Source organism: Pongo pygmaeus, chromosome 21, assembly GCF_028885625.2.
Source record: "Pongo pygmaeus isolate AG05252 chromosome 21, NHGRI_mPonPyg2-v2.0_pri, whole genome shotgun sequence".
NCBI lineage: Eukaryota > Metazoa > Chordata > Mammalia > Primates > Hominidae > Pongo > Pongo pygmaeus.
Genome location: NC_072394.2, coordinates 39,693,130 through 39,709,746, shown reverse-complemented (window position 1 = coordinate 39,709,746; position 16,617 = coordinate 39,693,130). Strand labels below are relative to the sequence as shown.

Genomic DNA, 16,617 nt, shown 5'->3' with positions numbered 1-16,617 from the left:
GTCATGTTAGCTAGGCTGGTCTCTAACTCCTGAGCTCAAGCGACCCACCTGCCTTGGCCTCGCAAAGTTCTGGAATTACAGGCGTAAGCCACCGCACCGAGCCCCAATACCACCTTTTCAAGGCTCCACTGACCACCCTTTGCAGCTGACTGTTTATCCTAAGTGGCTGGTATTCTCCATCCCACATGCTCTTCTACCCAGTGACTGCTTTGAGCAATAGACAATTATGGAAGAGATGCTGTGTCAGTTTCAAGCATGGTGTTGAACTGGCCTAGAAATCAGCCACCATGCAGAAAGAACAACTATCCCGAGACCACCGAGCTGTGAGAAGCCCAGGCCACATAGGGAGAAAGAGTGCAGGGAGCATCAGGCATCAGACCCAAGAGTGAAGAAGCCACCTCAGAGCGGTGGAGAGATGGATGCATGTGTGATAAAGTAAATGTGGCAGAATGAAAGTTAAGCGTAGAATCTGTTAGGTTAAGGAATGGCAAAAACCGCAATTACTTTTGTTCCCACCTAATAGATGATGGGTATAGTGTTTTTTGAACAATTCTTTTGCCTTTTTTGTATATGTTTTAACTTTTCATTTTAAAATTTTGGGCCAGGCACAGTGGCTCACGCTTGTAATCCCAGCACTTTGGAAAGCCAAGGCAGGCAGATCACAAGGTCAGGAGTTCGAGACCAGCCTGGCCAACATGGTGAAACCCCATCTCTACTAAAATACAAAAATTAGCTGGGTGAGGTGGCATGCGCCTGTAATCCCAGCTACTTAGGAGGCTGAGACAGGAGAATTGTTTGAACTAGGGAGTTGGAGGTTGTAGTGAACCAATATTGCGCCACTGCACTCCAGCCTGGGTGACAGAGCAAGACTCCATCTCAAATAAAAATTAAAAAATAAAAAAACATTTTTTGAACAAAGAAACTATCTTGGAAGTGGATTCTCTAGACCCAGGCACCTCAGCAGACACCACATGGGGCAGAGATGGGCCCAGGAGATGGAGCCCTCCGGGAGAGAATATCAAGTTCATAGAATGGGAACCCCGCTAGTATTTGTCACTTAGGCTGCCCAGAATCTGAGACCCCATTTGTGGGAATCCCAAGAAGCAGGGAGATAATGGCAGATGAATGGGGTGGACACGCTCCCCTCAATTCCTGCTGGAGCATGGACACTGGACCTAACCATGACCAGCCAGAAGCCTGACTCCAGACTCCGAATCCAGAGGCAGAAAGGCCAACTGGAAGGGGTGGTCAGAGACAGTGGTAAGTCCAGAGTCCAGGGCCTTGTTCAGAGCAGGTGGCTGTCAGTCCAAGATCTTGTCACGCCTGACTTGGGTGGTTCCTGCCTGAGCCAGGTATCACAGTGTTTCCAGCAACTCCTCACCTTACGCTCAGCTCCAGCATGAAGCCAAGAATGCTGAGTGCGGTGGATCCCACTGAATCCAGAATACAGGACCACAAGGAGAGGCCTCTCTTCTCTGGGCAGTGGGGACATTCTCCATGTGCCAGAAAGGTCAGCGACAGGTTCATCTTTGAGCCAACGGGGCCCAGGCAGCAGTGGAGACTCGCCACGTTCTGGATTCTTTGGGCCTCCAGGAGGCTCATAGCAGAAAAGCAACTTCAGTTGTTCAAGGCCTGCTCTCCTCCTGCTTTCTGCAAGGTATGGACTCAGGGCTGGATTCCACACTCAGATATCTGTAAATCTACAGGGCTCAGGTCTGCTGCAAAAGAGGATAGGCTCACGTTTCCACCCTGGGCTCATTAGGGAGGGCATCGAACAGAATTTCCATCAGAAGAGGGATCACATGCCAGAACTACACAGGGTCTACCCTTCCCAGGAAAATCAAACGCCTTGATCTGTTCTTGAGACCCAAGATTTCCTACGGTTGTGAAACCTGAAAAGCTTCATTCAGCAGACACTTATTGAGCACTAACTGTATGTCAGAAAAATTCTAGGGACAATATCTTGGGCTCTGGTTGGGGGACATGGGCATAGAAACAAACTAAGATAATAGGATATTGTGAGAAGTGTGTGCAGTGACAGGAAAACCCAGAACATCAGACTCTGTCTTGGTGATCAGGGAAGGCTTCCCAGAATAGGTGGCTTTCAGTCTCCAGCAGAAGGGTACAGCAGCAGCAAAGGCCCAAGCCGGGGCTTACACTCCCAGTGCACCCCAAGAAGAGACTCCAGAACTTCATCTCTCTAAAGCATTTCAGTCCCAGAGGCAGCACAAAGCTCACCCACATCCAGCATCTGGATGGCTTTAATTACCTCCACATTTACTAAGTGCCCCATTACACTTAGCTCTAACTGACAGCACAGTTGACACCCTGGGTTAAATTTGCACTAAATATCCAATCATACACAGCACAAGCAGAATCACTTGTCCCGGGAAGGCACTTTTCCAGTTGAATAACGATTGTGCCTTTTAATTGTATGATGTTTTTCCTCTTGAGAGACTTTAAGCCAGACCAGCGCTCCCAGAGGGAGATAGAAACTGGGTGTCATCATCTCCATTTTGTAGTTGGATGAACTCAGTAAAGAAATCTGGCCCTGGCCACATAAGCTGGAATCTTACTCCTCCTTCAGGGCCCAGCTCAAATTGCCTCTGCCTTGAAGATTCTTTGGTTCCTTCATCAGAATTTCCAGGCAGTGTATGATTTTGGAAGAAGCTCTGGCTTAGGAAAAATGGCTGAGGCCTCACTGCACACAGGCCCTGTGATGGATACCTGACCTGCATTTGCTCACCTGATCCAGCAATCCCAAGGGAGCGTTTCCATGTCACACCTAAGGAAATGGAGGTATTGAGAAGTTGAATGATGGGTCTAGGATTACATAATAATAACTGTTAAACCCAGGATTCAAAGCGAGATCTCTAAGCCCACTGTCTTAACCACAGACGATCCCGATCCATTCATTCATTCATTTAACAGGTATTTATTGAGCACCTACTATATACTCAGTACTTGCTAGGAGTATAGTCCTTGCTAGGGATGAAGGAGTGAGGAAAACATAGTCCCTGCCCTAACAAAGGTTACTGTCTAGCAAGGGAGACAGATTTAAAATACTTCCATAAATGATTATTTAATTCCATATCAGGCAATGTTAGAAGAATTTAACTGAACTAGTTAAGACACTAGTGTGGCAGAAGAGGAAATCAGGTCGCTGGATGGCTCTGTCTTTTCTCTAATTCAGGGGTCAGTCATCTCTTCCTTTTTTCTTATATTCTGTAGCTAAGCAATGCCTGAAGATGCCAACGTTTGCTTTGGGAACTTTCACAGGTCATGTCCCTCTCTGATTCACAACTTTTCTAGCTGTTAAATGAGGATGAAAATAGCAGAAGACTAGGAGCAACCCAAATATTTATCAACAGGGGACTGCTTAAATGATGATACATCTACACTATGGAATAGACTCTTAAAAAGCATAAGGCGGCTGGGCCTGGTGGCTCATGCCTGTAATCCCAACACTTTGGGATCTGCCCAAGGTGGGCAGATCACTTGATGTTGGGAGTTCAAGACCAGCCTGACCAACATGGTGAAACCCCATCTCTACTAAAAATACAAAATTAGTGCTCACCTGTGATCCCAGCTACTCAGGAGGCTGAGGCATGAGAATCACTTGAACCTAGGAGGCAGAGTTTGCTGTGAGCCAAGATCGCACCACTGCACTCCAGCCTGGACAACAGAGCGAGAGTCTGTCTCAAATTTTTTAAAAATTAAATTAAAAAATAAAAAGCGTAAGGCAACTCTAAACGCTGGAGAAGGATCCCTAAGACAGACTGCGTGAAGGAAGCAAGGTACTGAGCAGTGGGGATGGAACCTACCGTTTGTGTAAATAACAAAGGTGAAAGGTTTAAAAAAAAAACCCTTTTATATGTGTAGGCTGTCTCAGCAAGTCAGTAAGGAAGCACAAGAAACAGATCATGGGACCCCCCCCCCACCAGGGAGGAGACCTGGACACAGAGTCATTCAGAGACTCACTCTGAACATGCACCATTTCGTACCTTTTGAATTTTGCCTTCTGTGCGTGTTCCTTCTCAAAACATAAATCAATCAATTCAAGAAAATTTTAATACAACATTTTGATGAGGATAAAAATGCAGTCAAGGCCTGGCGAGGTGGCTCACACCTGTAATCCCCAGCACTTTGGGAGGCCAAAGAGGGTGGATCACCTGAGGTCAGGAGTTCGAGACTAGCCTGACCAACATGGTGAAACTCATCTCTTCTAAAAACAGAATTAGCTGGGCATGGTGGCACATGCCTGTAATCCCAGCCACTTGAGAGGCTGAGGCAGGAGAATTTCTTGAACCCGGGAAGCGGAGGTTGCAGTGAGCCAAGACTGCGCCATTGCAATCCAGCCTGGGCAACAAGAACGAAACTCCATCTAAAAACAAACAAACAAACAGAAAACGCAGTAAAATAGCCCTGCTCATATCAGCTACCTCCTGGGGTTATTGTTAGTTTCAAAGGAGAGGTCAGATGTCGCGGCCTCTTGGAAAATCTAAAACAATTATTCTTTGCTCCTAATGAGATGAGAGAGGAATAAGGGTCCAAACAGAAAAGAGGAGAAAAAAAGAGGAAAAGACAAGAGAAACAAAGAAGCTGTGCATAGCTAGAACAGCCCACAGAGCAAAAATCCACGATTACTTTAGTGCCACTGAGACCCCAAGGCAGTTGTGCTACCTGCTTCTGTCTAGTCAGCTGCCAGGTTGCCATGGTAATGTAATAACTCCGTGATAAGCTTATTTTTTATTCTGAAAACATTGTTTTAAAAAGCCAGTAGCTGCAGATGGGCAACAACGAGCAGAGAATGTGCTATGTGAGAGGAAAGAGCAGAGTGAACCCCCCACCCTCACCCTGAAAACTGGCAGGGTTGGCCTAAAGCAAAGGGTTGCAAACCTGAGCACGCATCTGAACCTCCTGAAGGGCTGATTAAAACACAGATGGTTGTGCTCTACCCTAATCAGTTCCTGATTCAATAGAGCTGGGGTGGGGTACATCTACTAAGTGCCCAGGAGGTGCAGATGGTGCTGACTGGGGACCACATTTGGAAAACCACTGTCCTACCTGATCTCTAAAAGCCTGTCCAACTCAGGATTCTGTGGGCTGTGGGCCCCAGCTCCTACTTGCCCTGAGTACATCATGCCCTCCATTGGCCCCCTCTGTAAACTGAGAGCTACGACATCCTAACAGGAGAGCACAACACAGGCGTAAGGTAGGCCAAAGCACCTGGTGGGCCAAGGGCACAGAGGGCAGTTTCCAAGGCTGAGGCCAGTGCCTCACAAAGGCAACTGCCTGGGAAGATTGGCCAGCATTTCAGCTGCCTTTGCCAGAACTCTCTCATGGGGCCAGTTAACTGGGTGTGATGGCCAACAGGTGCCACCAAGCCAGAAGATAGGTGGCTGCCAGTCAAGGATGTAGCTCAGGGCCAGGCACGGTGGCTCACGCCTATAATCCTAGCACTTTGGGAGGCCGGGGCAGGCAGATCACTTGGGGTCAGGAGTTCTAGACCAGCCTGGCCAACATGATGAAACCCTATCACTACTAAAAACGCAAAAATTAGCTGGGGGTGGTGGTGCATGCCTGTAATTCCAGCTACTCAGGAGGCTGAGGCAGGAGAATCACTTAAACCCAGGAGGGAGAGGTTGCAGTGACCCAAGATCACACCACTGTACTCCAGCCTGGGGGACAAGAGTGAAACTCCATCTCAGAAAAAAAAAAAAAAAGGAATGTAGCTCGGCAAGGGTCAGAGCTGGCTGGAGAGGATTTAACAGAAATGACAGAGGCCAAAGCCACATCTGCAGGCACTGATTTACCTTGATGGGATCCTGATTCCCCACCGAGAGATGGGCGGGACAAGTCTCAACACCCAGCCCCATCCAACACGCGCAGCAGGCTGAGTAAGAAAGCTGGCCGCTGGGCAAGAACACCATATTAATGGCAAGCCCTTGGAATTCAGGAATTCTTGTACATTCAACAAATATTTCGAGTCCTAGCTATGCACCAGGCACTATGCTAGGTGACACACACGTGGGTGAAAAAGCAAGATACCGCCGCACCCTCATGGAACCTACATTTAAGTCAAAACAGATGTTATTCCAATAATCAGATCATTTACACAACTGTGGCTGTGTAAGTGAATGATCCTATTTAGGGGTAAAGGGGCAAGATATCTGCAAATTATGCTTAAGAGGTTCAGAAAAAAATAACAATCACATATGATGTGTATATAGGTATGATTACATATACTCTATAAGTATACATATAAAGAGACAGAATCACAAAGGAAATGTGACAAAATGTTAACAATTGTTGAATCTGGGAGTTTTTACAATTTTTTGTTGTTTTCTTTTTTGAGACAGAGTTTCACTCTGTCGACCAGGCTGGAGTGCAGTGGTGCAGTCTCGGCTCACTGCAACCTCCACCTCCTGGGCTCAAGAGACCCTCCCACCTCAGCATCTCAAGTCTCTGGGACTACAGGTGTGCACCACCATGCCTAGTTAATTTTTTGTACTTGTTTGTAGAGATGGGGTTTTACCATGCTGGCCAGGCTGGTCTTGAACTCGTGGGCTCAAGTGATCTACCCACCTTGGCCTCCCAAAGTGCTGGGCTTAGAAGAGTGAGCCACCGCACCCAGCCAGGAGTTCTTTTTATTTTTATTTAATTTTAAAAATTAAATAAAATTTAATTTAATTAAGTTAAAGTTAATTTAAGCCAGGCACGATTGCTCACACCTGTAATCCCAACACTTTGGGAAGCCAAGGCAGGTGGATTGCTGGAGCCCAGAAGTTCGAGACTAGCTTGGGCCACATGGTGAAACCCCTTCTCTACAAAAAATATGCAAAAAATTGCTGGGCGCGGTGGCTCATGCCTGTAATCCCAGCACTTTGGGAGGATGAAGCGGGAGGATCACAAGGTCAGGAGATCGAGACCATCCTGGCTAACACGGTGAAACCCCGTCTCTACTAAAAATACAAAAAGTTAGCAGGGCGTGGTGGCAGATGCCTGTAGTCCCAGCTATTCGGGAGGCTGAGGCAGGAGAATGGCATGAACCCGGGAGGCGGAGCTTGTAGTGAGCCGAGATCGGGCCACTACACTCCAGCCTGGGCAATAGAACGAGACTCCGTCTCAAAAAAAAAAAAAAAAAAAAAAAAAAAAAAATATATATATATATATATATATATATAATTAACTGGGTATGGTGGTGCATGCCTGGAGTTCCAGCCACTCAGGAGACTGAGGTGGGAGAAGCACCTGAACCCTGGAAGTTGAGGCTGCAGTGAGCCAAGATTGTGCCACTACACCCCAGCCTGGGTGTCGGAGTGAGACTCTATCTCCATAAATAAATAAATAAAATTCATTTAATTTAAATTATTTAATTTTTGAAATATTATTTTTTTAGAAACAGGGTCTTGCTGTGTCGCGCAGGCTGGAGTGCTGCAGCACAGTCATAGCTCACTGCAGCCTTGAACTCCTAGGTCAAGCAGTCCTCCCACCTTAACCATCAAGTAGCTGGAACTACAGGCTCGTGCCATCACACCCAGCTAATTTGCTTATTTTGTTTTTTGTAAAGATGAGGTCTCGCTATGTTGCCCAGGCTGGTCTTGAACTCCTGGGCTCAAGCGATCCACCCACCTGGGCTTCCCAAAGTGCTGGGATTACGGGCGTGAGCCACCGCACCTGGCCTATAGAGTTTTTTGTATTATTCTTGCAACTTTTCTAAAAGCTCGATGTTATTTCAAAATTAGACTTTTTTTAGAATCATTTAAATCACATAATACACATAAATTCATTAAATACATTAAAGAATGATAAAATCACATAAATACATTAAGAATGATAACAGTGAGGAGCACTATTTTTAAAAAGTGACTAATGAATGATGTAAGAACTTAAAATGGAGTGGTTTGTCTTATCAGAAGGCCAAGGAGGGCTTCCTGGAGGCAACAGGTTTAAGCTAAGGTCTGAGTGGAAGTTGATGGGGGGAAAGAGCTGCCTTCCAGGGAGAGGACACAGCAGAGGCCATGCAACAAGAAAGAACAGAGCACCCTGGAGGAACTGAAAAAAGAAATCAGAGTAGCTGGAGCCAAGAGCCACACAGCCCCTCCTTCCTCACATGATGATGAGCTGGACAGAGGGCAAGGTGTCAGGAAACGGCTTCTCTTCTGGCCCAGGATGGAGTCTGTTTTGTTTTTCCCCTGCCCTTTCTGGTTCAAGTTCTTCTGCATCTTCCTCTGGCTCCCCTCCAATCTCAAGTTCTTAAGACTCTGCTCAAATACAGATCCCCAGGTCAAGGTCCCAGAATCCCAGCAACACATGGCAACTTGACCTGCCGGCTTTCACAGCCTCCTCCCCTTTAGCTCCATCTCAGCCCCACATCCCTGGTCACCATCCGTCAACCACTTTACCTGCCATTAAAATGAAAGAAAACAACAAAAAAACCACATTGGGCTGTTGTTTCAACTTATTTCTTCAATTTGCTTCCTGGGCCTCAGGCAGCGGGCTCCATCTGTGGACAGCTCTGTGCAGTTTCCACGTGCTCTCCATCCACCGTCCATTTCCAGAGTGCTGCCTTTCGGATTTCCTCTGGGGGGTCAGCCAAGAGCAACGCTGGGTGATTTTGTAGCATGAACCTGCATCATCAACACATGGCATCCTTCATCAAGGTTAGCCAAGTATTCTTTTTGTTTTTTTAGACAGAGTCTCGCCTGTCACCTAGGCTGGAGTGTAGTGGTGTGATCTCGGCTCACTGCAACCTCTGCCTCCTGGGTTCAAGCGATTTTCCTGCCTTAGCCTCCTTAGTAGCTGGGATTAGAGGCACACACCACCACACCCTGCTAGTTTTTGTATTTTTAGTAGAGACGGGGTTTTGCCATGTTGGCCAGGCTGGTCTTGAACTCCCGATCTCAAGTGATCCACCCGCCTCGGCCTCCCAAAGTGCTGGGATTACAGGGCATGAGCCACCACTCTCGGCCTATCCAAGCATTTTGCAGATGCAGTGTAACATTGAGCCAAATCCTAGTAACGCTCTCTAAACCCCAGGAAGTAAGCACTGTTTTACTAGGTATTCACTGAATCAGAGAACTCGGCTCTTAAAGGAAATGATGAGGTCTTATGGTCTAATACCCTCACTTTACAGACAGCTCAGGTAAGTCAAGGAAGTTGCCCAAGGTCACAGAGCAATTTCATGGAGGAGCTGGACATATATATATATATTTTTTTTTATTTATTTTTTTTTTTTTTGAGACAAAGTCTCACTTTGTTGCCCAGGCTGGAGTGCAGTGGCACGATCTCAGCTCAATACAAACTCCACCTCCATGGCTCAAGCAATTCTCGTGCCTTGGTCTCCCGAGTAGCTGGGATTACAGCGCTTGCCACCATGCCTGGCTCATTTTTGTATTTTTAGTAGAGACCACCTGGCTAATTTTTTTTTTTTCTTTTGAAATGGAGTCTTGCTCTTGTAGCCCAGGCTGGAGTGCAGTGGCACGATCTCGGCTCACTGCCACATCCACCTCCCGGGTTGAAGCTATTCTCCTGCCTCAGCCTCCTGAGTAGCTGGGATTACAGGCGCCCGCCACCATGCCCTGCTAATTTTTGTACTTGTAGTAGATACAGGGTTTCGCCATGTTGGCCAGGCTGGTCTCAAACTCTTGACCTCAGGTGATCCGCCCTCCTCGGCCTCCCAAAGTGCTGGGATTAAAGGCATGAGCCACTGGCTAATTTTTGTATTTTTAGTAGAGACGGGGTTTCGCCAGTCTGAGTCTTGAACTTCTGACCTCAAGTGATCCACCTGCGTCAGCCCCGCAAAGTGCTGGGATTACAGGTGTAAGCCATTGCACCTGGTCTAGAAATCTGATTTCTTGATGCCTAGTAGAAGGTCAGTGTCCACAATAACCAGTTAATAATCAATGGACATGACCTCTCAGGAAGCTGGGATTCTGAATAGCAGCAACTGAAGAGCCTTTATCTAAGAAGTGAGCAGTTTGCACAGCCTTGTGGGAAATAAACCCCATGCCTCTATCTCATTGCATTTAGCAATACTGTATTTGTTGTGTTGTTTTTATCCATTTGGTTTCACTCTAGCCCGGGTTCCTATTTCTCATTTATGACTAAAGACCCTCGCATGAGGAAAGGGGAAGTCAGAAAGAAAGAAGAGTCTTGACTTTTGTACTCTGTAAACCTTTCCAGTCTTTTTTTTCTTCCTTTATAACATTTCCTTTCCAGAGCCAGACAAGCTTCTCAAATCTTCTGCATTTCCAATCCCCTGTTCGCCTTGGCTGTAATTGTCTTGGGAAATTTAAATTCCTTATCATGGCTTTGTGAGAGTGCTGGCTCAAGATACACAAGCCCACGTCCATTCTGAGGTTTGTCAGATTGTCCTCCATAGGTTCCCTTAATAGGAATTATTGTTAGATTTTTTTAAAAGTGTGATAATGGGATTGTGACTATGTCTAAAAAAGAGCCTTATCTTTTTGAGATACATACTGAAATATTTATCGATGAAATAATATGAAGTCTGGGATTTGCTTCAATATATTCTAGCGGGAGAAGGAATGAAAAATAGGCTCACTTAATATGCTGGTCTCCCCTGCCTCTGTCCTGCAAGTTATTCTTTTTTTGTTTTTTTAGATGGAGTATCGCTCTGTCCCCCAGGCTGGAGTGCAATGGCATGATCTCAGCTCGCTGCAACCTGCCTCCTGGGTTCAGGTGATTCTCCTGCCTCAGCCTCCCGAGTACCTGGGATTATAAGTGCCTGCCACCACACCCGGGTAATTTTTGTGTTTTTAGTAGAGATGGGGTTTCACTACGTTGGCTAGGCTGATCTCAAACTCCTGACCTCAGGAGATCCACCTGTCTCAGCCTCCCAAAGTGCTGGGATTACAGGCATGAGCCACCACGCCCGGCCTCCTGCAAGTTCTTTTTGCTGCATCTTCCTCACCTCCACCCATTCACCCCCAATCTTTGAATCTGTTTATTTTGTGTCTGGGGACAGGATCTTGCCTCTGGGAGACTCAGCCAAGAGAGTATGGGCACTGGAGCCAAAGAGAGACTTAGGTTCAAAACTCCAGCCTTACCCGATAAGCATAGTGGCCATGGACAAGTTATTTAATTGTCTGAGTCCCAGTTTCCCCATCTGCAAAGTGGAGATAATAAATTGAAAAACAACCAAACAGCCTACTTTTCTAGTGTGTTCTTCTTGCCTCTTTCCTTCTCCCTTCCCTCCCCTCCCCTCCCCTCCCCTTCTCTTCGCTTCTGCTTTTGACATGGGGAGTGGGTGTCTTGCTTTGTTGCCCAGGTTGGTCTCAAACTCCTGGCCTCAAGCAGTCCTCCCACCTTGGCCACCAAAAGTGCTGGGCTTACAGGTGTGGCCCACCACACCCGGCCCACCACACCTGGTCCACCACACCTGGCCCACCACACCCGGCCCACCACACCCAGTCCACCACACCTGGCCCACCACACCCGGTCCACCACACCTGGCCCACCACACCTGGCCTGTTTTTCTAATTCTGCCTCCATGTGCCCTGAAGATTCGTAAGCAGTCTACAGTCCTCTAATACCTCTTTGCTCTTCAAAGGCTCAGCCAGATGCGGTGGCTCACACCTGTAATCCCAGCACTCTGGGAGGCCGAGGCTGGCAGATCACCTGAGGTTGGGAGTTTGAGACCAGCCTGACCAACATGGAGAAACCCCGTCTCTACTAAAAACACAAAATTAGCCAGGTATGGTGGCGCATGCCTGTAATCCCAGCTACTCGGGAGGCTGAGGCAGGAGAATCACTTGATCCCAGGAGGCAGAGGTTGCGGTGAGCCGAGATCGTGCCATTGCACTCCAGCCTGGGCAACAAGAGCAAAACTCCGTCTCAAAAAAAATAAAAATAAAAAATAAAAGCGCTCCCCTCAACTTCAACCACCTTCTCCAAGCTTCTGACAAGATTCAATGCCTGTTCCCCACATCCTCCTGGAGGTCCCATGAGTGAAAAACTCAACACGCGCAAATTGGCTCTATTGTTCCTCCCCTCAACCCACTGCCCTGGTGCATCCTGATCAGCCCTTGAGGCCCCCCAGCCCATTCTCAACAACCTCTCCTTCACCTTCCTCATCCATCTACTGCAGGCCTGGGCCCCATTTTTCAGAGCCCTCTCAAATCTAGCGCCCCCACTCCCGTGTGCCTTGCCCACTGCCCCCCCAACCCCCCAGCTCAGGCCTCCAGGATGGCTGGCCTGGACAGCTGTGAAAGCTTCCTCAATGGGCTTCTTCTCTCCAGCCTCTCGGGTCTGTGTTCCTCCCACCAGGCTGCTGGCAACATTCTCCTTCCAAAACCACCACTCCAGGGCTTGAAAGCCTCCAATGGACTCTCTCCACTGAGAACAGGACAGGTCCAAATTCCTTAGCATGGCGTTTGACATCCTGCACAGCTTGGCCCTAATGCATTGTTCCAGATTCATCCACATTCCTTGCCACTGAAGCCGCAGGCCCGGGTTTCCCAGTCTGTGGGCCCTCGCACCTGTACCAGAACCACTTGAGGCCCTGGTTAAAAATTCAGAACCCTGGGCCCTACCCTGGACAACTGAATCTGGGGTCCAGGTCCAAAGCCCACAAAGATGTGAGGACCCTCACTCCAGCCACACCAAATAATTTGTTGTTCACTAACCAGGCCTCCAAGCCTTTGCTTAGGCTGGATTAATTTTTCCTCTTTCTTCAAGATCCAGCTTAAAAGTCACATCCTGGCCGGGCACAGTGACTCACATCTATAATCCCAGCACTTTGGGTGGCTGAGGCAGGTGGATTGCTTGACCCCACAGGTTCTAGACCAGCCTGGGCAACATGGAGGAACCCCGTTTCTGCAAAAAATACAAAAGTAGCCTGGCATGGTGGCACATGCCTGTAGCCCCAGCTACTCAGGAGGCTGAGGTGGGGGAATCACCCAAGCCCAGGAGGCAGAGGTTGCAGTGAGCCCAGATCATGCCACTGCACTCCAGCCTGGGTGACAGTGAGACCCTGTTTCCAAAAAAAAGGAGCCAGACGAGGTGGCTCACACCTGTAATCCCAACACTTTGAGAGGCCGAGGGGGATGGATTAATTTGAGGTCAGGAGTTCAAGACCAGCCTGGCCAACATGGTGAAACCCCATCTCTGCTAAAAATACAAAAATTAGTCGGGCGGTAGTGACGCGCACCTGTAATCCCAGCTACTCCGGAGGCTGAGGCAGGAAAATCTCTTGAGCCCAGGAGGCGGAGTTTGCAGTAAGCCAAGATCGTGCCACTGCACTCCAGTCTGTGCGACAGAGCGAGACCCTGTGCCCCAAACCCCCCCCCAAAAAAAAAGTTACATCCTAGGCAAAGCCTTTCCTGCTCCTTAGCAGGGTGAAGGCCCCACCCACTCTGCTCCCACAGCTCCTTGTGTGTACCTCGATTATAGACTGTGTAGATCACACTGTGTAATTATCTGTTTGCCCACTTATCTAGCTAGGATGAAAATTGCACCAAAGCAAGTCCACAGAATGCCTGGAGCCCCCAACTCGGTGAATGGCACATAGCGGCACTTGATAAATATCAGTTCATTTGAATTGTGCTTTACTCTTCCTTGGCTCCTGGACACCAAACACAGCACTTAGCACCTGATGGGTATTATTACATCGATATCTGTGGATAAATTATCAAAGGATGGAAGGAGACAGGAATAAAAGACAAAATATGCCAATAAATTCATGATGACTTTTCATCATCAATTAATATTCTGGAATGTTTGTGCATGCCTGGGACCATCTCTCACCTGAAGGACGTGGGAATTGGGTCAGAGATCAGATGGATCCTGGGACTTCTGGCTCCAAGTTCACGGGTGAAATCAGCAGACCATAGTTCTGATGTTAATCAGAAATGTCACTATCACCATGACAAGTGCAAATGTAAAGTGCAGTGCCATCTTCCATTGCAGTGTCCTTGTCATTGCTATAAGAAATCCTCACTTGTCACCTTTATCACTCCACCTCCCAGGACCCACAGAGACCTTGCTGATACCAATTCATGGGAAATCAATCTGGCAGAAATCAGCCCTGGGCTGCTGAGGCAGGGTCAGGGATAGCACTGTTCCGGGACAGGTGAGCTTGTCTGGAGGCAGGCAAGCCCCGCTCCTAACCCTGGCCTCTCCATGTACCATCTGTATGAGATTGGACGAGTTACCCAATATCTCCAAGACTCAGCTTCTTCCACCATGAAATGAGAGCACTATGTGTTCCTAAGTCTCAAGGTTGTTGAATGAGATGAGATCATGTATGTTACGTGACTGGCATGTAGATGTTACTGCTAGACTGCGGAAATCCAGGACAGCTAGACTCGGTGAGTCACTGGGTGGTGATGACTGGGGCTGACCCCGGGGGGACAGGAGCTAGGCAGGGAGCCAGGTCTCAGCCATGGATTCCAGGTTCTGGGCCTTAGAGGAGGTTCCAGCTTCAACAGGGCCCAGCCACTGGGGAGTCAGGAGCTAGGGGCCTGGGTGTGGAGGCTGCTCTTCCTTCTGCTCTGTGGCCTGGGTGTTCAGGGACTAAACCAGGCAGGGTGGGAAAGGCCCAGAGAGTGGGAGCTCCAGGCCCTAGAGGGAAACCCCAGTGACTCCGCTTCTAGTCTGGAGTGAGGGCCGTTTGGCCCTGACTCAAACCTGAGTTTGCTTCAGTCAAGGCTATTAGGGTTCCTTTAACTGCACTGTAACCACAGAGGGGAAGTTAGACCATGAGATAACCTGGCTCCAGACATGGAAAGTAGAAACTGGAAGCTGAAGTCCCAAGCAGGCCTTGACTTTTGCCTGTGGACACTCAAATCGTGGGAATTCTTCTCACTGTGTCTGCAGGTCCTGTTGTCACTAAGATCCCCCAACTCAGAGATTCCAAGCAAGGGGGGTCTTCTCTGTTGACACTCCCTCCTTGCTGGTCTGAGCTCTTCTTGCCTGATGAGCCAGGCTGAGGGAGACTCTGTAGGATGCACTTCCTTTTTTTTCGAGACAGAGTCTTGCTCTGTTGTCGAAACTGGAATGCAGTGGCATGATCTCGGCTCACTGCAAACTCCGCCTCCCAAGTTCAAGTGATTCTTCTGCTTCAGCCTCCCATGTAGCTGGGATTACAGGCGCATGACACCATGCTCGGCTAATTTTTGTATTTTTTTGTAGAGATGGGGTTTCACCATGTTGCCGAGGTCAGTCTCGAACTCCTGGCCTCAAGTGATCCACCCACCTCAGCCTCCCAAAGTGCTGGTATTATAGGCATGAGCCATTGCACCTGGCCGGATGCACTTTCTCCTGAGATCCTGGGGCAGGGCTGGGCTTGGGGATCACACAGTCTTCCCTGTCTGGAAGCATCACTGAGAACCCAGGGCAGCAATGGTCAGGGAGAGATGGGAGGAGGGGCAGGTCGAGTGGCCGACGAAAAGGTGGCGTGACAAACTTGACCTGACCCTTTCGTGGTCCTGGGATTTCACAGCGAACAAAGCCCCACAGGCGGGGCCTCTGGCGTTGGTAGCAAAACCTGACAACTCCAATGACTGGGAAACAGCGACATCTCCCGGCTGTCTGAGGCCATGGCCCTCCTACCTGATCAGAATCCTGGGCATTTAGACACCAGGGTGCCTGATGCCTTTAGAATCCTCACAGATTTTAGCCTTTGATACAATTGGTCCCGAGTGGAGCCTGACATTCTGCATTCCTAACAAGCCCCCAGGTGCTGTCAATACTGCTGGTCTACGGGCCACACTTTGATTAGAAAGTTTTAGAGGGCTCAAAGATTTGGTCCCAGGCATCCCAAGGGTCTCAGGAAAGGAGACAATTTTCTGCATATAAACTTATAAAATCACTCAACTACAGGCAAGGCCAGGGAGGGAGAATGCTTCTTGGAGAGATGGCCTCCAAGGGGGCTTTTGAAGTATGGCCAGATCTTCACCAGGGAGAGGTTACCCAAGGATCAGCTGGGGACAGCCTCCTATGCAGCAGGCTTGGCACCTGCTCCAAGTCTACCAACTCAAAAAACAACCTGGTTAGCGTGCCTAATTGACTTGTGGCAGGCCCAAAGATTCCAAGCAAGGTGAATGTTTAAAATACTCATGGGCCAGGTGCAGTGGCTCACGCCTGTAATCCCAGCACTTTGGGAGGCTGAGGCGGGCGAATCACTTGAGGTCAGGAGTTCAAGACCAGCCTAGCCAACATGGTGAAACCCTGTCTCTACTAAAAATACAAAAATTAGCTGGACATGGTGGCTTGTGCCCATAGTCTCAGCTACTTGGGGGGCCGAGGCAGGAGAATTGCTTGAACCTGGAAGGCGGAGGTTACAGTGGGCAGAGATTGCACCACTGCACTCCAGCCTGGGTGACAGAACGAGACTGTCTTAAAAAAAAAAAAATTAGTGCCAGACGCGGTGGCTCATGCCTGTAATCCCAGCACTTTGGGAGGCTGAGGTGGGTGGATCACCTGAGGTTGGGAGTTTGAGACCAGCCTGGCCAACATGGTGAAATCCCATCTCTACTAAAAATACAAAATTAGTCGGGTATGGTGGTGCATGCCTGCAATCCCAGCTACTGGGGAGGCTGAGGCAGGAGAATTGCTTGAACTTGGGAGGTGGAGGTTGCTGTGAGCTGA

General features: G+C 48.6%; 1 protein-coding gene across 5 annotated transcripts in view; it reads left to right on the top strand.

Annotated features, from left to right (window-relative positions):
- The window catches only part of GHRH (growth hormone releasing hormone), a 38,427-nt gene that overhangs the window by 4,229 nt on the left and 17,581 nt on the right, over window positions 1-16,617 (top strand). For 4 of the 5 annotated variants that reach the window (XR_010125205.1, XM_063659439.1, XM_063659440.1 and 1 more), the window contains exon 3: window positions 13,467-14,336. The exons of the other annotated variant lie outside the window; for it this stretch is intronic. The gene's annotated coding sequence lies outside the window, so the exon portion shown is untranslated. The remainder of the gene's footprint in view (window positions 1-13,466; window positions 14,337-16,617) is intronic. 5 annotated transcript variants of the gene reach the window in all.